The 24,620-nt window shown below is 36.5% G+C and overlaps 1 long non-coding RNA gene and 1 other non-coding gene across 2 annotated transcripts; one reads left to right on the top strand and one right to left on the bottom strand.

Moving 5' to 3' along the window:
- Window positions 1-406: 406 nt before the first annotated feature.
- Window positions 407-3,542, top strand: LOC140181569 (uncharacterized). Its single transcript, XR_011876391.1, has 5 exons — window positions 407-1,037; window positions 1,166-1,283; window positions 1,360-1,452; window positions 1,542-1,688; window positions 3,340-3,542. It is a non-coding gene; the product is annotated as an uncharacterized lncRNA (long non-coding RNA).
- A 7,088-nt stretch (window positions 3,543-10,630) lies between these two features.
- On the bottom strand, window positions 10,631-10,737 carry LOC112774384 (small nucleolar RNA R71). The gene has a single exon (XR_003188876.1). It is a non-coding gene; the product is annotated as a small nucleolar RNA R71 (small nucleolar RNA).
- Between the last annotated feature and the right edge of the window lie 13,883 nt (window positions 10,738-24,620).

Raw genomic sequence — 24,620 nt, 5'->3', positions numbered from 1 at the left:
AAAGTTATTGAATAATTTTCTATATTTAAATTATACAGCTTAACAGTTGTAAAAGAATAAGAATTTTATACAATTTAGTTAAATAATAGAGATTCTAGAATTTAATATTTTAATTTTATAAACAGAAAATAAATTATATTATTTCTAATTTTAAATTAGAATATTTGATTAAAAGTTAATTAGTAAATTGATAATTAAATAGTATTTTTTTAAAGTAATTTTAAGAGATCAAATTAGATTTTAAATTTATATAATATACTTTAATTTTATTAAAATTGACCAAACCCCAATTTACCCAAAATTCTTAATTTTACTTTTTGTCCCAAATTAAACCCTAATTCCCAAATTAAACCCCAAAGACCCTAACCCCTTCTAACTTAACCCTAACCACCGCCAGTGTTTCCCTTCTCTGACCAAACCTAACAGCAATAGGATAGAAAGAAAGAAAAAAAAATATATATATATAATATATATATAGAGAGAGGGGACCACATCCAGTCATCACCGCGGTGCCACGACGCTGCTCCGCCGCCGTTCGCGCTTCTATCGCCGTCAGAACTGCACGCCGCCGCTGGAAGCATCTTCATCGCCGAGTTGCTTTGTCTTCCAGCCTCCATGGTCGCTGTCGCTAGGTTGCCACGAAGAGGGGGATCGGGAAGAGAGGGAGAGTTTGCATCCATTGCTGCTGTTGGAGGGCAGGACCGTCACGGAGAAGGGTTGAGCTGTCACTGCTGTGCCTCAACCGCCGTCAATTTGCTGCTGCTGTTGTTGTTGGAAGTCGTCGCCGTCGCCAGAAAAGGGGAAAACAAGCGAGAGTGACGCAGGAGAAGGGGTTTTCATCGCTGCCGGTCCCTGTTGGATTCCACCGTGGAGAAAAGAACGACGCGAGGGAGAGAAGGAGACAGAACCGTGCAAGCCAGAGGAGCCACCGTCCTTGCCGTTGCCGCCACGGTTACCGGTGAGTCATGCACCACCATCAGAGTCGAAGATAGCACCAACCTTCTTCTTCTGGTTTCGATTCTCTTGTTCTTGAACCTGTAAGCTTTAACCCTTACTCTGCTCCCATTTTTGTTTCATAGTCTTTTCTGTTCTGAGTAAGGAAAACCAATGCTTCTGTTTAACACTGCTGCTCTGCCTTCCCTATTTGCTAATGGAATTATCATAGGTGATAATATTAATGGTATTAACGAGCTATTAGAGTTGCTGCTGCTGCTGAACCGACAGAGTCACTTCTGAGCTGCCGCAGCCATTGTCGGAGTTCTTAGCTGCCGCCACTGCCATTGGTAAAGAGTATTCTTGCTTTCGGTTCCCATCCTTTCAATTTCTAGGGATATGGTTATCACTGCAATGTTATTGCAGCTGCCACTGAGGTTTTCCACCATCACTGGAGCCGCTGTGGGGACAGTTTGGAATTGCTGCCATTGCTTCGTCTCCATGTTTCTCCTTTGTTAAGTAAGCATATCTTTTTCAAAACCTTCACCGCTAGTATATATCCGCTTTGTTATGAATTTGATAAAGATTCTGAGATGTTGGTAACGTAGGTTCGAGTTCCAGTTGTTGTGTGTCGCGCTTAGAGTTGCGGTTGCTGCTACGGATAGTGGATAAAGATGAAATTACGGCTGCTGCTGTCGCTGGCCGAGGAAAAGTGATTTTTGACGCAGTTTGGTTTTGCGAGTTTCGACTTTGAGGTAGGGTTTTTCTTAAATCTATTTTACATTACAGGGTTGTTATAAATTGATATTAACGTGTAAAATATATTTTTGTGATTTTGTGAGTCTTATGAATTGAATTGAGTTGTTTTGGTTGAATGAGATTATTAGTTTGATTGATAAATTGATCAATTGAGAAAGTTGGATATTTGGATTAGTTGATTGATGTTGTTAAAGTGGTTTTTCTTGAATTATTAAAAAAGATTTAATATTGAAATTTGATTTGATATTAAACCCGATTTGATATCGGAATTTGATTTTAAAATAAATTTGAAAAGGACTTGATATTTGAAAACGGGTTATTTATTGAGAATGATTTGCTATTTTGGAAATGATTCAAAAAGTGTTTGAGGAATGGTTTAGTTTGAAACTGTTTGAGAAGATTGAGAATTCTTAACTATTGATTGATGCTGTTGGTTGAAGTCGGTTTAAATTGCGATTTATAGGATTGGTTAATTGAATTCTGGATTTTGCAATTTTCTTGGATTGAGTGTTGTGATAATGGTTATTGGAAATGATTTGAGTGAGTAACAGGTGTTTGGTTTGGTTTGGTTTGGTTGGGACCCGAAAAGGGTGATAGTGTCCAAGTTTTAGAGGAGATGCTACCAAAATTTTATAAAAATTGGAAGTTTTATTTGAAGTAACTAATCAGAAATATTTGTTTTTAAACATTATATGTTTTAAGATTGATTTATTTATCAAAGAAAGAATTGTGTTTTGAATAGGGATTGTTAATGAACGGGATGGAAAGAAGGATGATGAGGATTGATGAGAATTTTCTTTGAAATATGGTTTTTGAATGAATTTGGAAATGATATTTGGATTGATGAATGATTATGATGTTGAGAATGTTGAGATATGATCTTTGAATTATTCATATGACTTATGAATTTGAAATATCTGAGATACGAGGTTCCTGGATTAAGTGCCGTGGCTTGCCACCACGTGTACCAGGTTGAAAACTTGATACTCTGTTGGCCCTACGACGTAAGTGTGACCGGGCACTATATAAATTCCTGGGAATGTTACCCCCATTGAGCAATATTGATTATTTGAGAAAAAGCTATGCATAGGCTCTTGGGGATGCACGTCGGGGGACAGTCTAAGGACAATTCAGACTTGTCGGGTTAGCTGGATAACCGACAGATGAGCCTCATCAGCCATAGGACAGGCATGCATCATATGAATTTGTATGCTTTGCTTGGGTTTGAACTTGTTTTGGTTTGCCTAATTGCTAAACTGTTCTTAACTGCTACTTGAACTAATTGCTGTAACTGCTACCTACTTGTGCTTTCCTTGTCTGCCTTGCCTGTGTTTGTCCTGACGTGCTACATTTGAGATTGAACTTTGGTGCTGAATTAATGATTGTGTTGTTTGATTGCGTGGTTGGTTTTTGATTGAGATTTTCTTATAAGAAAGGAAATGTTTCGGATTTCTAATTGATTAAACATTGTTTCTTTGAAAAGGTTTTGATCGATTACCTATAGGTTTTTAAAAGATCCATAAGGCTACGATAATCACTGAGTTTGAAAATAGTTTTCTTATTAAATATCTTCTTATGACAACTTTGAAACTTCGTGGTGAGACCGTGTGGTTAGGTTCTCACCCCCCTACAACTTTACCTTTTCAGGAATCGGATGAAGAAGCATTAAGAAGAGTTGTACTGCGTTTGGTTTATATGTTGTTGTGTTAATTAGATTATTTTCTTCCATCGTCTTTGTTATTACAAGTTTGTAAGAGGGATAAGAGTTGTATGTTTTATATGTATATTATATTATGAGATATTATATAAGGAGTCTTGTATATGAATCTATGCCTGCTTGTATTTTTCTTAAGATAAAGTATTTATTTCCGGTATTAAAAAAAAAATCAACGATACAGTGTCGAATCACAGGCTCCTATTTTAATATTTAGTATGTAAAGTAGTCGCAATATACTTCTTGCTATCAGAGTAGCGCAGCCGGAAGCGTGATTTCTGATAGAGAGGGTGTTACAACTGCTATCCATTAGTGACACGTGTACAAGACCAACTTAACACGTGTAAGTTTTTATTTTTGTTTTTTTTTTTTGTTTAGACCACTACTAATTAGTGACACATGTACAAACCAACTTAACACGTGCCAGTGGAGTTCTTCTTCAACTGTATTTCACCCAAAAATTCAGTCTTTTATGATTCATTAGTTATGAAATTGGATAATCTCAACCATTGAGATCATAAAAAATAGACAATTTTAAAAAGAAAAAAATACTCCCACAGTTTTAATGTATTTATTTATTTAAATATGAAAATTTTAATATATCTAAAAATGTTAAAATGACACTTACACTAAAGACAATGTAGAGAATCAATATACTCTACTTTACTTAATAGTAAAATATTTTTTGCTAAAACATTTCATATTAGTGTGTATTTAGATTGTTAGTTGTTTGTCACATTAGAGTTTGAATTATCATAATTTTATAAAAATTATTTTTATGTAAAAGTGAGTTTGTATTAACAATTTATATTTGACAATAATATACTAAAATTAATTTTAATAAAATAAATATTATTTAAATAATAATATCAGTTAAAATCACTTTTAGATAGAAAATTACTAAAAGAAATATGATATTAAATTATAATATCTTTTCATACATGTTTAATTTTTTGATATTATTCTAGAATTTTTTATATAATATTTTTTTAATATTCTTAGTACTATTTTTTTTAATATGCTGAAAATTTTTACCAGTATTATTATTTATGATTAATTTTTTATTTAATTAATTCTATCTAATAAATTTAGTAAATCATATTATAAAAAAATAATAAAAAATATAATACACAAGAATTACAATTATAAAAATATATAATATCAAACTAAAAAGATATAAAAGAGTAAATAATAAAAAAGATAGAATTGATAGAAGAAAAAAAAATTTAGAATTTAATGACAGAACATTAACTAGTGAAAACAAAAGCTAAAATTTATTGTTTACTATGAACCGTAAATTTAAACACAAAATCATATTTACAATCACCAGAAAAAGTGACCAAATAAATTAAAAATTAAAACTTTTAAGGGATTTGAACATATTTTTTTAGTGATTCATTAGATCATTAGAGTTTTTATTTTTGTTCTTTTACTTAAACTATTACGATTAACTACTGGCACCAAGTTGACACATGTGTTGGTCAAGTTCTCCTGAAATTGTATTCTATTGAAAAGCTCAAAGTCCTTGTATGATATATTATATTTGAGTTTTTATTTTTACAACTAATTAATGACACCTGTACAAGACTAAGTTAATACATGTATCCATATCTTTGTGAACTGTATTCTATCGAAAAGCTCAAAATTTTATGTAATTCATTAGATCTTCAGAATTTTTATTTTTGTTTTTTTTTCTTAAACCACCGTTACTAATTAGTGACACGTGTACAAGATCAACTTAACACGTATAAATTTTTATTTTTGTTTTTTTTTCTTAAACTACTGCTACTCATTATTGACACGTGTACAAGACCAACTTAACACGTGTCAATTTTTATTTTTATTTTTTTGCTTAAACCACTACTAATTAGTGACACGTGTAAAAGACCAACTTAATACGTGTTAGTGGACCTCAACTGTATTTCACCCAAAAATTCAGTCTTTTAGGATTCATTAGTTACAAAAATGGATAATCTCACCATTGAAGTCATAAAAATAGACAATTTTTAAAGAAAAAAAAATACTCTCACAGTTTTAATGTATTTATTTATTTAAATATAAAAATTTTAATATATCTAAAAATGTTAAAATGACACTTACACTAAAGACACTGTAGAGAGTTAATACACTCTACTTTGCTTAATAGTAAAATATTTTTTACTAAAATATTTCATATTAATGTGTATTTGGATTGTTAGTTGTTCACTTGTTTGTCATAGTTTGAATTATCATAATCTTATAAAAATTATTTTTATGTAAAAGTGAATTTGTATTAACATAATTTATATTTGACAATTCTATACTAAAATTAATTTTAATAAAATAAATATTATTTGAATAATAATATCAGTTAAAATCACTATTAGATAGATAATTATTAAAAGAAATATGACATTAAATTATAATGTTATTTTTTATACATGTTTAATTTTTGATATTTTTCTAATATTTTTTATATAATATATTTTTTAATATTCTGTGTACTATTTTTTTAATATGCTGAATTTTTTTACTAGTATTATTATTTATGATTATTTTTTTAATTTATTCTATCTAATAAAATTATAAATCATATTATAAAAAAAATAATAAAAAATATAATACACAAGAACTACAATTATAAAAATGTACAATATCAAACTAAAAAGATATAGAACAGTAAATAATTAAAAAGATAGAATTGATAGAAGAAAAAAACTTTTAGAATTTAATGACTGAACGTTAACTAGTGAAAACAAAAATTAAAATTTATTGTTTACTATGAACCGTAAATTTAAACACAAAATCATATTTACGATCACCAGAAAAAGTGACCAAATTAAAGATTAAAACTTTTGAAGGATCTGAATGTATTTTTTTAGTGATTCATTAGATCATTAGAATTTTTATTTTTGTTCTTTTACTTAAATTACTACGATTAATTAGTGACACCAAGTTGACACATATGTTAGTCAAGTTCTCTTGGAACTGTATTCTACTGAAAATCTCAAAGTCCTTGTATGATATATTAGATTTGAATTTTTATTTTTATTTTTACAGCTAATTAATGACACATGTACAAGACCAAGTTTATACATGTATCTATATCCAGTTCTTTGTGAACTGTATTCTACTGAAAAGCTCAAAATTTTATGTAATTCATTAGATCATCAGAGTTTTTACTTTTGTTTTTTTGCTTAAACCACTGCTACTAATTAGTGACTCGTGTACAAGACCAACTTAACACGTATATTTTTTTATTTTTGTTTTTTTGCTTAAACCACTGCTACTCATTAGTGACACGTGTACAAGACCAACTTAACACGTGTTAGTTTTTATTTTTTATTTTTTTGCTTAAACCACTACTAATTAGTGACACGTGTACAAGACTAACTTAACACGTGTCAGTGGAGTTCTTTCTCAACTGTATTTCACCCAAAAATTCAGTCTTTTATGATTCATTAGTTATGAAATTAGATAATCTCAACCATTGAGGTCATAAAAAATAGACAATTTTAAAAAGAGAAAAATACTCTCGCAGTTTTAATGTATTTATTTATTTAAATATAAAAATTCTAATATATCTAAAAATGTTAAAATGACGCTTACACTAAAGACAATGTAGAGAGTCAATACACTCTACTTTGCTTAATAGCAAAATATTTTTTGCTAAAACATTTCATATTAGTGTGTATTTGGATTGTTAATTGTTTGTCACATTAAAGTTTGAATTATCATAATTTTATAAAAATTATTTTTATGTAAAAGTGAGTTTGTATTTAGTCATCATTGGCCAAGGCTAAGCGAACATTATATGGATCAGCAGAAAAGTCAGTATATCTCTTGTCAAATGCTTTCTAGGTGATGCCAGGGCATTTTGATCAGTTTCACTGACCTTTTCTTTACTGTTTTTAGGGTAGTTTCATGCATTTTCTTAGGAAATAAGCTAGTTTTGGGTAGATATTCACTTACATCTTGATTCAAGCATATATTATGCACTTTACATGATTTCATGAGGATTTTGTATGAATTTAAGGACAAAATTGGATGTTGCATTTCCCATGACTTGGACTAGAACTTTGATGCATGTTATTGCCTGATTTCAGGACAAAGGAAGCAAAGAAGAACCACATTAGTGGCTACGTTAGTTACACTAACGTTAACACTAACGTGGAATGGGAGTAACTTACAAAGTTAATAAAAAAAGTGATTGTCAATAACGCTCTCGAAGCCATCATTGCCCACGTTAAGAGTCACGTTAACTAAGTTAACGTGAACTTAGTTAACGTGACTCTTAACGTGAAAGTAAAGAAATGGAGCCAACGTTAGTGACACTTAACATTATCACTAACGTTGAACCAAGATCATGAGTGGCCACGTTAGAGTCCACGTTAACTTAGTTAACATGACCTCTAACGTTAAGAAGAAAGGGGGGGGGGGAGCCAACGTTAGTGACACTCAACATTGTCACTAACGTTGGCCAAAGCACATTAAGCCACGTTAACTCCCACGTTAACCTAGTTAACGTGGAAGCTAACGTGAAGGAACAAAGTGGTCGACAACGTTAGTGACACCCAACATTGTCACTAACGTTGGAAGAACACAAGCCCCAATGAGCCACGTTGACTCCCACGTTAACCTAGTTAACGTGGAAGCTAACGTGAAGAAAGAAGGTGATCGCCAACGTTAGTGACACCCAACATTGTCACTAACGTTGGAAGGAGCCACACATGCCACCATGAGCCACGTTAACTCCCAGGTTAACTTAGTTAACATGGAAGCTAACGTGGATAAGGGAAAGATGAGCCAACGTTAGTGACACTCAACTTTGTCACTAACGTTGGAGATGGCTAGCAAGGCCACATTAGAAGCCATGTTAACCTAGTTAACGTGGACTCTAACGTGGAAAATAGGGGCAATTTGGAACGTTAGTGACAATGGTAAGTGTCACTAACGTTCTCGAAGGATGGCAAGCCTACGTTAAAAGAGCCACGTTAACTAAGTTAACGTGGACTCTAACGTAGGGAAGGGGGAGGCTTCTCAACGTTATTGGGAAAGTTGAGTCCCAATAACGCGTGCGAAGGACATAGTGGAAACGTTAGTGGCAATGTTTGTGCCACTAACGTTGAGGTTAACGTGGCTTTTAACTTTGGTGAGGAACGTTAGTGAAAAAGGTGATTGTCACTAACGTTATCGAACCCATATTTTCACTGAACGTTAACACCACTAACTTCCTGAGCCAAAGCCCCTGCCCACTTCATACTTTCTCTCTGCAAGTAAAAGCTAAGCCCAATAAAGAAGAGAACTGCTTCAAACTCAAGATCCAAAGGCCCAAGACTTGAAGAATCAACTAGAAGAACAGAAGAGTAGTATATATAGGAGTAGCTTTGAAATATTTTAGAGAGTTGGAAATTATAGGGAGACTCTTAGCATAGGAACTACTCTCTGTATTTACTTTCTCTGCACTTCTAAGTTTTCATCATGTATTCTCCATCTTTGTTTTCATTTTTCAGAGCTTTGAACAACTAAACCCCTGTCATTGGGTTAGGAAGCTTTGTTGTAATTTGATGGATCAATACTAGTTTTCATTATTCTTCTTCTATCTTTTCTCTTGATTTTACTTGAAAGCTTTCGATCTTCATCCAATTGAGTAGTTATCTTGAAAAAGAAGCTATTCATACTTGGATTTCTTCTGAACCTTGAAAGAGGAATGAAGAGATCAAGCTAGAAATGCTTTCTCATGCTGGACCAAATTGGGTTTGGATGGATATGTGACTATAATCCTCTTAACACTTGGTTTGGGAAGTGCATGTGGTATAATCAGTGACCATACTTCATCTCTTCTCATGAGCAATTGACCAAGGAATTGGCTATTGATCAAGATTTGAGAGATTGAATTACAAGAAATTGTAATTCAATCACTTAAGATTGCCAAGGAGATCAATGAGTGCATTGATTGAGGAAGAGATGAAAATGAAATTGATCCAGAGAATGCAACATCTCCTAAGCCCAATGAACTCCCCATTTCTGATCTTACCCATTCTCTTTAATTTCTGTTATGTACTTTAATGAGCAATTCCCCCATTCCCATTTACAATTCTGCAATTTACCTTCAGTCATTTACTTTCAGATCTATAATTCTAGCATTTACTTTCCTGTCAATTACCTTCCCGCTATTTTATTTTCTGTAATTCTCAACTCAAATTCTGGATTCGTTCAACTAGAACAGTCCTCTAATTAAAGTTGCTTGATCAGTCAATCCTTGTGGGATTCGACCTCACTCTATTGTGAGTTTTTACTTGACAACAAATTTGGTACACTTGCTGAAGGAAATTTGTTGTGAGACAAGTTTTTCGTGCATCAAGTTTATGGCGCCGTTGCCGGGGATTGATTGTGCATCAACAATGATTAGATTGGAGGATAACTAGATTGAGCATTTTATTTTTGTTTGATTTAAATTTCTGTTTGAGTCATTTACTTTCTGTTTTAGATAACTTCTTCCCTTTCCCCTTACTTTTTCTTTGTTATTTACTATTCATCTCACTAACCCACTAACTGTTTGATATATTGCATCACTCACACTAACAGTAATTCTGACAGATATACTTTCTGCACCTATTCTCTTTGCTTGTACTTGTTAGTTGTATGACAGGGAGAAGAAGCGGGGCTTCAACTTCCTTTGATTCTGAACCTGAGAGAACCTTCCTTAGACTAAGGAGGGAGGCAAGAGAAAAATGTGTAGTTGGTGCTGAAGAAGAGGAGGAACACTTTGAGAAATACTTTGAACCAAACATGGAAGAAAATATGGAAAACCATCATGAAGAAGAGGCTCACAACCATGGCAGAGGAGGTCGAGCAAATCATGCTGGGGAGGATAGAAGAGTTTTAGGCTCTTACATCAATCCAAACCCAGGAAACCATGGAAGTAGCATTTAAAAGCCAACCATCCATGCCAACAATTTTGAACTGAAGCCACAGCTCATCACCCTTGTGCAGAACAACTGTTTGTTCGGAGGGAGTGTCCAAGAGGACCCAAATCAACATTTAACCACCTTCCTGAGAATATGTGACACAGTGAAGTCTAATGGTGTTCATCCTGACGCCTATAGACTGCTCTTATTTCCATTCTCACTCAGGGATAAGGCAGCCAAGTGGCTGGAATCTTTCCCAAGGGAAAGCTTGACAACTTGGGAAGACGTGGTGAACAAATTCTTAGCAAGATTTTACCCTCCTCAACGAATCAATAGGCTGAGAGCTGAAGTCCAAACTTTCAGGCAACAAGATGGTGAGACTCTATATGAAGCATGGGAGAGGTTTAAAGACCTAACAAGGAGGTGCCCACCAAATATGTTCAATGAATGGGTGCAGCTGCACATTTTCTATGAAGGGCTCTCTTATGAGTCAAAGAAGGCCGTAGACCATTCATCCGGAGGATCTTTGAACAAGAAGAAGACTATTGAGGAAGCCAAAGATGTCATTGAAACAGTAGCAGAGAACGACTACTTCTATGCTTCCGAAAGAGGGAACACAAGAGGAGTAATGGAGCTAAACAATGTAGATGCTCTGCTGGACCAAAACAAGCTCATTACCCAGCAGCTGGCTGACCTCACCAAGAAGATGGAGAGGAACCAAGTAGCAGCAGTATCCACTTCATCAACAACCTAAGAAGGAGTGAATGAAGAAGCAGAGGGTAGTCAGGAGCAAGCCAACTACATTGGGAATTCACCTAGGCAAAACCATGATCCATACTCCAAGACCTACAACCCTGGATGGAGAAATCACCCAAACTTTGGGTGGGGAAATCAACAAGACCAAAGCCTTGATCAAAGACGCCCAAATCCAAATAATGCAGCCACCCAACACTTCACATCTAAACCATATCAACACCCCCATAACAACAACTCCCCACATTCATATTAAGGCCAGAATAACCCTACTCAGCCTGACCTGTCATCATTTGATGAAAGAATCTCAAGGATTGAGAATCTACTTGAAGGCCTAAGCAAGGAGATTCAAGACAACAAGGTCTTCAAGGAGGAAGTGCGAGCCAGTTTCAAGAACCAGGGAGACACAATCAAGAGGTTGGAATCTCAAGTAGGATATCTCTCTGAGCAAATTCCTAAACCCACAGATGGATTCCCAAGTGACACAGAGAAGAATCCGAGAGGTGAAACAAAAAAGGTAAGATGGGAAGATTGCAAGATGGTCACTATAAGTGATAAGGAGACTGAGGACAAGCCAAGCAAGCTGTCAGAACAACCTGAAGATACCTCAGTAGAGGAGGTGGAAAGAGATTACCAAGAACCAGAAATCTCAAAACAGGAGTTGCTGAGACTCTATGCACCTTTTCCCCAACTGCTCAAGGGAGCTGTGGAGAGGAGAATATACTCAAGATTTCTTGACTTATTTGTATCTCTGCATGTGAACATACCATTCATCAAGACTATCCAACAAATACCTGTATTCATCAAGTACATGAAGGAGTTGCTTCCCAGGAAAAGCTCACTCAAGGGAGGCCAAACTATAGTGATGAACAAGGAGTGCAGTGCCCTCATTCAAACGCAGTTGCCTACAAAAAGAAAAGATCCAGGGAGTTTTCATGTCCCCTGTTCCATAGGAGAAACAATGTTTGATAGAGCACTCTACGATTTGGGAGCAAGCATCAACTTAATGCCTCTATCCCTGGTAAAGAGGCTGTAGATCAATGAGATATTGCCCACAGATGTAGTCATCAGGCTGGCTAACAAAACTCAAAAACAAGCAAGAGGGGTGGTGGAAAACGTGTTGTTAAAGGTGGGGAAATACTTTCTTCCCACAGACTTTGTCATCTTGGACATGGAAGAGAGTCACACTCACCCAATCATATTGGAAAGACCATTCCTAGCTACAGCCAGAGCACTCATAGACGTGGAGCGAGGGGAGCTAATATTGAGGATCCATGATGAACAACTCAGCTTCAATGTCTTCAAACTCTCCCAAGAAACTGACCAAGAAAACAAAGAACCAAGCAATGATCATAACGGGATGCTGACAGAGGAAACAAGCACTAAGGCACCACCAACTCATCTGAGAACCCCACTGAATGATGAACAAGGCAAATAGCAATCGTCACAGCTCAAGGAGAAGCTGGAGGAACCTAAACCACCAGAGGCATGTGAAGACAACAACAAAATTTACTTAAAAGAAGAAGTCGCCAAGAGCAGGGAAGCATCAAAAGGGACAAAGAAGAAGGTACCAAGGGGGTGGAGGAACAAGAAGATCCCTACGGAAGGCCTCTCTCCAGGAGATAAAGTGATTTCAACTTACTTCCCAGATATCCCCCCTAATCTCCCCACTGTACCATCTCAGTTACCTAAGGTCTTCACTATCAACAGAGTTCTTTCCTTGGAACATGTAGAGATCATTGATACAACTAATGGATATAAGTCCAAGGAAAGAGGGGAGGACTTGAAGCATTATCAACCACCCTGATGAAGGAGAAACGTCAAGCTAGTGACGCTAAAGAAGCGCTTCATGGGAGGCAACCCATGTTTTATTAGCTTTTACTAGTGAATAAGTCAATATTCATAAATTCCAACCCAAACTTGGTGAAGTCCTTATATTGCAGTATATAGTGAAGAACAAGTTTGGTGTTCAAAGCGTACCAAGAAAGCATGAATACAACAGAGAGCATTCTAGTCTTGGAGCTTGAACAGAACTTTTCATCACAATGCTTCAAACTAAGTTTGGTGTCACCCCATGGTGCCACCAAAATGCATAAAAGGGATATACAGTTAGTTAGTTAGTTGGAGTTCATGAATAAACAATCTAATCTTTTTTTCTCTTTATTATTTTAGCCGTAAAAATCTAAATTGATTTTTTTATGATATGTCTTACTTTTCTTGTTTGATCTTTATAGGGAAAGGAAAGGAGCATTGAAAGAGATTGATTGGACAATTTAATGGGAAAGGTTTGGCCACTTCATGAAGAGGGCACTACACACGTGCCTCAAGGGAGAATGCATTGGGAATGGTTGCCATACAACATTGGAGGAAGAACAAACTTGGAAAGCGAACCAACTCCATCATAAAGTTGAGAATCCTCGTGCTTACTCCATATAAAACCCCATCCTTCATCATACACCAATCCCATCAATCCATACCTTTCATCTCTTCATCACTTCTCTATATAAGTGAATCAAATCTACACCATCTCCATATTCGAAATTCATACCCCTTGCACTTCACTTTCCAGCAACCAATTCTTCAACTTCCCACTCTCTAAATCCCACATCTCTTCCCTTCACTACACCCTTTTGCTTTAACTTCATTCATGGCATCATCAAGCTCCAAGAGGCAGAAGAGGAAGGAACCAACGGAGAACATTCCCTTTGACGAGAAGAGATTCAAGACTGCCTTCCATGAACGAGAATTTGAGCGGATAAAGCTCAAAAAGATACTGCCCGAGTTAACCTTCCAAATCAATGAAGATGAATGCCCACAGATTCGGGAGAAGATTGAAGAAAGAGGGTGGCAATTGCTCACCAATCCAGAGGGAAAGATCAATGCAAACTTCATCAAAGAGTTCTACGCAAATGTGGTCAGAGAAGACAAAACCAGAGCCCCAACCTTCAAAAGCTATGTAAGGGGAAAGGAGGTAGATTTCAGCCCAAATGCTATAATAAGAACTCTTCACCTGAAATCACCACACTTTGATGAGCCTAGCTATCATGCAAGGATAAGTAAAAGCCAAGACAATGATGAGCTCACCGAGATAGTGACTGACATCTGTGTTATAGCAGCTGACTGGGAGAGGTATGGAGATGGGAGACCTCGATTCATCAAGAGGGGAGACCTTAGCCCAGAAGCCAAGGGGTGGTTTGAACTCGTGAGGAGGTCTATTCTCCCAGCTGCAAATAATTCAGAGGTAAATATTAATCAAGCAACTATGGTACATTGCCTAGTACAAGGTGGAGAAATCAACGTGAATGAACTTATAGCTGAGGGAATTCAAGATTCAGCTGAGAAGCTTGAATCAGGTGCCAGGCTTTGGTACCCCAGCACCATTCTTTGATTGTGCACAAAGGCTAAGGTAGTCTTTGAAGATAGTAATTCAGACTGGGTTAACTCAGGGAGGCTAATGACAACCCAGCGTATGGCCTATACTACACCTGCTCAGCAACAAAGAAGGCCACAAATAGGGAAACTAAAAGCAAAGGAAGGAGCTCACCAAGAGGAGTCTCATCAGGAAGAATATCAACAGGGAGAGCATCCTTACCTAGCAGATTTGAATATGAATCACCTTTTAAGAGCTATCGAAGATTTGGGGATGAGACATATGGAAGGACAAGAGCAAATATTGAACTGGATGAGCCAACAAGAAGAGTGGAAGAAACAACAAATGGAACAGCAACAGGAATAATACTCCCAGCTCACTTAAACCATCCACCAAGTTACTGAGAGGCAAGAACGTCAAGATAAGCATTTGCAGGAACTCAATCAGCGACAAATAGCCCAGATGAAAGCATTCAATGAGTTCACTGTACTTAATGAAGGACGGCAACTACATCGGGAGGAGTTCAACGTCAACACTCAAGCCAAGTTGAACTACATGTCCAGTAATATGCATCATCTACACTATGCCATCCCTACATATGATGAGGTCCAAAAATATTTTGTAGAACAAGAAGAGAGGAAAGTGAAACATCAAAAGGAAACACTCAAGAAGAAGATGGAAGATGGTAGTTTCTGGAAGAAGCTGCTTGGAAAAGGCAAGGGAAGTGGGAGCACAAGCAATCAAGAAGGAGAGCATGGACATCCACAAGAGTAAAAGGTGGTGAAGTTCCTTCTTTGGTCCATCTTTCTCTATGCTTTAAATAAGGAAGATCTTGTATGAAATAGAACTTGCTTCCATTTCAGTTTAAACATTTCTAAATTCTTTCTTTTAAATTTTTGTTGAAAAGGTTTATGATATCTAGTCCTTATGTCACTGCATCCTTACTTTGCTTACTTGTATGTTTGTCCCTTTAAATCAAATAAAAAGAGAATAAGTGCTTTTAAAGACCAGAGAAGAGTTCATACTATGGAGTAAGTTCCTGAGTTTATGGTATAGTCATAAGATAGCTAAGTTGGTTCAACCATAAGGTGGGAAGACAACTATCTGTCATGAATACTATGCTTGAGACACACCCCATGAGACTAGATAAATAAGAAGGTCCTAATAAGAAAAAGGGAAAGAACAATAAAAGTTGAGGAATAAAAGAAAAATGGTAAGCAATAAGGCTAGGAACCAATGGTTTTAATCTTGAGACATGTGTCTGTGGTGCTCCTGTGTGAGGGATCTACTTGGATGAATAAGCTCTTAGGGGTGCCTTATCACTTGGTAACTTGGGTTAACTAACCCAGGATTACCAGCTGAAAGTCCACTATCAAGAGTAACCCTCACTACAGAGCATTTAGTAACCCAAAGAGGTGCTGGACACCAAGGTCTCAAGAAAAGAAAATACATACACTATGTGCCTGTGATGTGTATGTATGGGGGATAGACTTGAGCAAGTAAGTCTTTAGGGGTGCTTCAACACCTAGCACCTTGAACCAATTGGTTCGGGAGTGTTGGCTGAAAGCTTATTTTAAAGAGTTGCTCCCTTGCAGAACACTTAGCCTAAGAACACAAATAAGCCCTGAAATAACAACAAAAGGATCAATGAATAAAAGTCTCATGGGATGCAATCAAAGTGAGTGTTTTATGACAAGATAAAGGTCTGAAAGCCAAGAATGAACCTAAGTTGCTATGCATGAAACCACCATAAGACTAGGGACATGACTTCCACAAGAATGACTCATTTCTCTTGGCATTCCATTCATCATTCTCTTGTTCTAGTACTTGCTTAGGGACAAGCAAGCTTTAAGTTTGGTGTTGTGATGCCAGGGCATTTTGGCCAATTTCACTGACCTTTTCTTTACTGTTTTTAGGGTAGTTTCATGCATTTCCTTAGGAAATAAGCTAGTTTTGGGTAGATATTCACTTACATCTTGATTCAAGCATACATTGTGCACTTTACATGATTTCATGAGGATTTTGCATGAATTTAAGGACAAAATTGGATGTTGCATTTCCCATGACTTGGACTAGAACTTTGATGCACGTTATTGCCTGATTTCAGGACAAAGGAAGCAAAGAAGAACCACATTAGTGGCTACGTTAGTTACACTAACGTTAACACTAACATGGAATGGGAGTAACTTTCAAAGTTAATGAGAAAAGTGATTGCCAATAACGCTCTCGAAGCCATTATTGCCCACGTTAAGAGTCACGTTAACTAAGTTAACGTGAACTCTAATGTGGAAGTAAAGAAATGGAGCCAACGTTAGTGACACTTAACATTATCACTAACGTTGAACCAAGATCATGAGTGGCCACGTTAACTTAGTTAACGTGGCCTCTAACGTTAAGAAGAAAGGGGGGGGAGCCAATGTTAGTGAAACTCAACATTGTCACTAACGTTGGCCAAAGCACATTAAGCCACGTTAACTCCCACGTTAACCTAGTTAACGTGGAAGCTAACGTGAAGGAACAAAGTGGTCGACAACGTTAGTGACACCCAACATTGTCACTAACGTTGGAAGAACACAAGCCCCCAATGAGCCACGTTGACTCCCACGTTAACCTAGTTAACGTGGAAGCTAACGTGAAGAAAGAAGGTGATCGCCAACGTTAGTGACACCCAACATTGTCACTAACGTTGGAAGGAGCCACACATGCCACCATGAGCCACGTTAACTCCCACGTTAACTTAGTTAACGTGGAAGCTAACGTGGATAAGGGAAAGATGAGCCAACGTTAGTGACACTCAACTTTGTCACTAACGTTGGAGATGGCTAGCAAGGCCACGTTAGAAGTCACGTTAACCTAGTTAACGTGGACTCTAACGTGGAAAATAGGGGCAATTTGGAACGTTAGTGACAATGGTAAGTGTCACTAACATTCTCGAAGGATGGCAAGCCTACGTTAAAAGAGCCACGTTAACTAAGTTAACGTGGACTCTAACGTAGGGAAGGGGGAGGCTTCTCAACGTTATTGGGAAAGTTGAGTCCCAATAACGTGTGCGAAGGACATAGTGGAAACGTTAGTGGCAACGTTTGTGCCACTAACGTTGAGGTTAACGTGGCTTTTAACTTTGGTGAGGAACGTTAGTGAAAAAGGTGATTGTCACTAACGTTCTCGAACCCATATTTTCACTGAACGTTAACACCACTAACTTCCTGAGCCAAAGCCCCTGCCCACTTCATACTTTCTCTCTGCAAGTAAAAGCTAAGCCCAATGAAGAAGAGAACTGCTTCAAACTCAAGATCCAAAGGCCCAAGACTTGAAGAATCAACTAGAAAAACAGAAGAGTAGTATATATAGGAGTAGCTTTGAAATATTTTAGAGAGTTGGAAATTATAGGGAGACTCTTAGCATAGGAACTACTCTCTGTATTTACTTTCTCTGCACTTCTAAGTTTTCATCATGTATTCTCCATCTTTGTTTTCATTTTTCAGAGCTATGAACAACTAAACCCCTATCATTGAGTTAGGGAGCTCTGTTGTAATTTGATGGATCAATACTAGTTTTCATTATTCTTCTTCTATCTTTTCTCTTGATTTTACTTGAAAGCTTTCGATCTTCATCCAATTGAGTAGTTATCTTGAAAAAGAAGCTATTCATACTTGGATCTCTTCTGAACCTTGAAAGAGGAATGAAGAGATCAAGCTAGAAATGCTTTCTCATGCTGGACCAAATTGGGTTTGGATGGATATGTGACTATAATCCTCTCAACACTTGGTTTGGGAAATGCATGTGGTATAATCAGTGACCATACTTCATCTCTTCTCATGAGCAATTGACCAAGGAATTGGTTATTGATCAAGATTTGAGAGATTGAATTACAAGAAATTGTAATTCAATCACTTAAGATTGCCAAGGAGATCAATGAGTGCATTGATTGAGGAAGAGATAAAAATGAAATTGATCCGGAGAATACAACATCTCCTGAGCCCAATGAACTCCCCATTTCTGATCTTACCCATTCTCTTTAATTTCTGTTATTTACTTTAACGAGCAATTCCCCCATTCCCATTTATAATTCTGCAATTTACCTTCTGTCATTTACTTTCAGATCTATAATTCTAGCATTTACTTTCCTGTCAATTACCTTCCCGCCATTTTATTTTCTGCAATTCTCAACTCAAATTCTGGATTCGCTCAACTAGAACAGTCCTCTAATTAAAGTTGCTTGATCAATCAATCCTTGTGGGATTCGACCTCACTCTATTGTGAGTTTTTACTTGACGACAAATTTGGTACACTTGCCGAAGGAAATTTGTTGTGAGACAAGTTTTTCGTGCATCCCTAGGCCTCACTATCCCTGGGATGCCTCAAAGAACTATCAGAGTTAGTACATTTCTTTGTGCCATAACATGTCCACGGATGTCTTGCTGGACATGAATACTCGCTACAACAGTAAAATCAGAGGAAAGTAACGAAGAATCTTCGCCGCATGAGGTTTCACATTCTTCTTGAAAACGACGTTGATCCTTACTAAGGAATTCTTCCTGGTCTTTTTCTTCCACCTGGATGTCCCACACCATTTGCGTCTAGACAGGTCCTGGTCAGAGCCTTGGTATAGCATGCAGTCATTTGGACATACATCTATCTTCTTGTGTTTAATACCGAACTTCCTTATGATCCTCTTGGCAACGTGCAAGGTGCTCGGAATCTTTGCATGCTCAAAGGCGTCCCCCAATAACTCTAGAATCAAACTGAATGCCTTGTCACTCACTCCGCATATGCACTTTATATGGTACATCCTCACCAAGAAAGACAGCTTCGAGAATCTTGAGCATCCCGGATATAATTCCTACTCGCCATCTTCAAACAAGTCATGAAAGCCACGAGCCTCGCGGCTAGATTCGTCAGATAAGTATGGAAACCCCTCCGCACCGTCTCCGACATGTTCATTCATCGCGTCTTCATCATCACCATGTAGTCCTGAGAAGTTGAATACCTCGTGGACTATATCACACATTGGATCTCCTGAGTTTCCAGTGGATTCTAATTCTTCTCCACCGCTGGAGCTCTCGTCTACGTTTCTCTCACTGTGATGTAACCAAAAGATATAATTAGGGGGAAAGGATTTCATCAGCAGATGATCATACACATCCTCTCTAGTTTGGAAAAACCGAAATCCACACAAAAGAAATGGACAATGTATCATCCCATCGGCAAATGCAAAGTCAAGAAATCTATTCAAACCATTCCTATATTCTATACTACCTCGTGACTTTTTAATCCAACTTTTATCAATATCTAATTTAATGAAATAGCACAAACAAATGAATAAACAGTATATAAAGACATACAACTGAAAAAACTAAAAAAAGGGCTATGTGTCTGATGAGCGGATATTTTATACGCTTTTTGGGGTTAATTTCATATAGTTTTTAGTATATTCTAGTTAGTTTTTAGTTTATTTCCATTAGTTTTTAGGAAAAATTCATATTTCTGGACTTTACTATGAGTTGTGTGTTTTTCTGTAATTTCAGGTATTTTTCTGGCTGAAATTGAGGGAGCTGAGCAAAAATCTGATTCAGGCTGAAAAAGGACTGCTGATGCTGTTGGATTCTGACCTCCCTGCACTCAAAGTGTATTTTCTGGAGCTACAGAACTCAAAATGGCGTGCTTCCAATTGCGTTAGAAAGTAGACATCCAGGGCTTTCCAGCAATATATAATAGTCCATACTTTGCTCAAGGATAGATGACGTAAACTGGCGTTCAACGCCAGTTCTCTGCTCAATTCCGGCGTCCAGCGCCAGAAAAGGATTAAAAGTTGGAGTTCAACGCCAGAAATGGATCCAAACCTGGCGTTGAACGCCCAAAACAGCCTTATGCATGTGAATTGTTTAAGTCTCAGCCCCAGCACACACCAAGTGGGCCCCAGAAGTGGATCTCTGCACCACCCATCATAGTTTACTCATTTTTTGTAAACCTAGGCTACTAGTTTAGTATTTAAACAACTTTTAGAGACTTATTTTGTATCTCATGACATTTTAGATCTGAACTTTGTACTCTTTGAAGGCATGAGTCTCTAAACTCCATTGTTGGGGGTGAGGAGCTCTGCTGTGTCTCGATGAATTAATGCAAGTATTTCTGTTTTTCATTCAAACATGCGTGTTCCTATCTAAGATATCCATTAGCGCCTAAATATGGAGAAGGTGATGATCAGTGACACTCATCACCTTCCTCAATCCATGAACGTGTGTCTGACAATCACCTCCGTTCTACATCAGATTGAATGAATATCTCTTAGATTCCTTAATCAGAATCTCCGTGGTATAAGCTAGATTGATGGCGGCATTCATGAGAATCCGGAAAGTCTAAACCTTGTCTGTGGTATTCCGAGTAGGATGCAGGGATTGAATGACTGTGACGAGCTTCAAACTCGCGAGTGCTGGGCGTAGTGACAGACGCAAATGGAGGGTGAATCCTATTCCAGCATGATCGGGAACCTCAGATGATTAGCCGTGCTGTGACAGAGCATTTGGACCATTTTCACAAGAGGATGGGATGTAACCATTGACAACGGTGATGCCCCAACACACAGCTTGCCATAGAAGGACGTGCGTGCGTGAATCAGAGGACAAAGGAAAGCAGAGATTCAGAAGACAAAGCATCTCCAAAACTCCAACATATTCTCCATTACTGCATAACAAGTAACCTTTAACCCATACTCTCTTGTTTATTCGCAATTCAACTAATAAATAAAATTGACTTCCTGACTAAGAATTGCAAGATAACCATAGATTGCTTCAAACCAACAATCTCCGTGGGATTCGACCCTTACTCACGTAAGGTATTACTTGGACGACCCAGTGTACTTGCTGGTTAGTGGTACGAGTTGTGAAAAGTGTGATTCACAATTCGTGCACCAGTGTCAAAAGAACCAATAATAGTTTATCACAATTATGAGATGGGAGAGGAATATACGAGTTAAATTCGACGATTTATTACAAGAAAACCATGTAGAGAGCGATATAATAACTCAAAATGAAAACAAAAACAAAGTTATTTGCATCCCGGATAATATGTAGCAAACGAAAGGTATTAGGGAGGTTGCTTACTGGTGCACGAAATCGTGATTGTTCATTCCTTGGTAACGGCGCTAAAAACTTAATACGCACGTTCATAATCTTAGTTCTTTTTCACAATTCCAATACAACTAACCAGCAAGTACACTGGGTCGTCCAAGTAATAAACCTTACGTGAGTAAGGGTCAATCCCACGAAGATTGTCGGCTTGAAGCAAGCTATGGTCACCTTGTAAATCTCAGTCAGGAGGATTCAAATGGTTATAGAGTTTTAATAATTAAAAGATAAATAAAACATAAAATAAAGATAGAGATACTTATGTAATTCATTGGTGAGAATTTCAGATAAGCGTATGGAGATGCTTTGTTCCTTCTGAATCCCTGCTTTCCTACTGCCTTCATCCAATCCTTCATACTCCTTTCTATGGCAAGCTGTATGTTGGGCATCACCGTTGTCAATGGCTACTTCCCGTCCTCTCAGTGAAAATGGTCCAAATGCGCTGTCACCGCACGGCTAATCATCTGTCGGTTCTCGATCATGCTAGAATAGGATCCAGTAATCCTTTTGCGTCTGTCACTACGCCCAGCACTCGCGAGTTTGAAGCTCGTCACAGCCATCCCTTCCCAGATCCTACTCGGAATACCACAGACAAGGTTTAGACTTTTCGGATCTCAAGAATGGCCGCCAATAATTCTAGCCTATACCACAAAGACTCTGATCGTAAATCAGAAGGCTAAGAGATATGCATTCAAGCTTGTTTTCATGTAGAACAGAAGTGTTTGTCAGGTACGCGTTCATAAGTGAGAATGGTGATGAGCGTCACATAATCATCACATTCATCATATTCTTGTGTGCGAATGAATATCTTAGAGAAGAAATAGGCTTGAGTTGAATAGAAAAATAATAGTACTTTGCATTAATTCATGAGGAACAGCAGAGCTCCACACCTTAATCTATGGTGTGTAGAAACTCTACCGTTGAAAATACATAAGTGATAATGGTCCAGGCATGGCCAAATGGCCAGCCTCCCAAAGAGGGTTTAATCATCAAAACATGATCAAAAGATATACAAAAGATATAAAATAAATCACTAAAAGTAGTTTTTATACTAGACTAGTGACTAGGGTTACATAAGATAAGTAAATGATGTAGAAATCCACTTCCGGGCCCACTTGGTGTGTGCTTGGACTGAGCATTGAGCTTTCATGTGTAGAGACTCTTTTTGGAGTGAGACGCCAAGTTGTAGCCTGTTTCTGGCGTTTAACTCTGATTTCCAACCTGTTTCTGGCGTTTAACTTCAGAATAGGGCAGGAAGTTGGCATTTGAACGCCAGTTTGCGTCGTTAAAACTCAGACAAAGTATAGACAATTATATATTTCTTGAAAGTCCTGGATGTCTACTTTCCAACGCAATTGAGAGCGCGCCAATTGGATTTCTGTAGCTCCAGAAAATCCACTTCGAGTGCAGGGAGGTCAGAATCCAACAGCATCTGCAGTCATTTTTCAGCCTTTGAATAAGATTTTTGCTCAAGTCCCTCAATTTCAGCCAGAAATTATCTGAAATCACAGAAAAACACACAGACTCATAGTAAAGTCCAGAAATGTGATTTTTATTTAAAAACTAATAAAAATATACTAAAAACTAACTAAATCATACTAAAAACTATATAAAAATAATGCCAAAAAGCGTATAAATTATCCGCTCATCACTTATTCATTGAAAAATTCTGTGCTTTCAAAAAAATTACTGGTAAAAAGAATTGTTGGTTCCAAATTCAAAAAATGAAAAGATAAAATAAATCTTCCTTAAAAAATTAAAAAGAAAACAAGAGTAAAAGTTATAATTAAAAAATAATTAAAACAAAAAATATAAAAAAAAATCAATTTTAATGGGCCTTAAGACCTAAATAGACAATGGGCCGTAAGCTCGACCTCCATCAAATTGTTGAGTTACAATCAACCAAAAACATAAAACTTAAAAGCCAATTCAAGATTTAAAAGAGGATAAGTTTCATGACAAAACAAAAAGAGCATAATTTTTCATGGTTTTCTTTTTGAGAAGTGTGGAAGTTAAGTTTATACCATTATTGTTGCTATCTAGAAAAGATTGAGATACTTGCAAGTTAAGTTTATACAATTATTGTTACTACCTAGAAAAGATTTTAATTTTGACCAAATTAAAAATAAGACAAAATAAAATATTTAGGACAAAAATACAAAATTTCAAATTTTAGGAATAAAAATATAACTTAGTCCAAATGTTAAATTCTAAAACAGTACTTTACCCTATTAAATCATACATGGAAATTTATCTCTTTAATGAACAATTATTAATTTAGTAAACAAAGTTTGATTTTTGTATAAAATGGAGTAGAAAAAAGATTATATATAAAAAATCCTGTTTTAGTACCACAATTTAAATAAATAACTAGACAGATGTTTCTAAATTCTTATGGTTCTATGAATAGATAAACCTTTTAAAGGAAGGAATGTGAATAAAAAGTTATCATATAAAATAAAAAATAATAGCAAAAGATAAGGATGCATACTGACTGCAAATCCTCAAAATCCTGAATCAAAGCTTCTGCCTCTTTCTAATTTGTGTGGACATTGGACAAGCATATCGCACAAAATTTACAATGAAATTCATAATCACTATTTCACTTCATTCACCGAACAATTTTGATGAAGCTAACCAACTCTATACTTGAAAAGATAGTTTACAGCACCAAACATGCCAAAGTCTTCTTCGTTACATAAGGGCATATCTGACTTTTGAAAGAGTTGTTCACAAACCATATTCACCATTTGTTTGTCAAAGAAAATTTTTAAGTTGAAACCTTTGATTGTTCACAAACCATATTCATCATTTGTTGGTCACACACTCTTCACTTTTATATATATAAAGTAAGCATCCAATTTTTTCCAGATAGAATTATGCAGAACAAGAAAAATCAGTACAAATTTCATTATTCTATCTTTCTTCATCCAAATCTAATAAAAATAACAAATAATCAGCAACAACATAATCTAAATACTAAATACCATGAGTCCAATCAAAACAACATTCAACGTTAAAATAGAAAATGAAAACAAGAAATAAAGAGCAATGGGGAAGAAAGCTTATTCTGT

The sequence above is a fragment of the Arachis hypogaea genome, chromosome 18 (genome assembly GCF_003086295.3).
Source record: "Arachis hypogaea cultivar Tifrunner chromosome 18, arahy.Tifrunner.gnm2.J5K5, whole genome shotgun sequence".
NCBI classification, from domain to species: Eukaryota; Viridiplantae; Streptophyta; class Magnoliopsida; order Fabales; family Fabaceae; genus Arachis; species Arachis hypogaea.
Note: the sequence above shows the minus strand (reverse complement) of the source record. Positions and strands in the feature narration are given on the sequence as shown.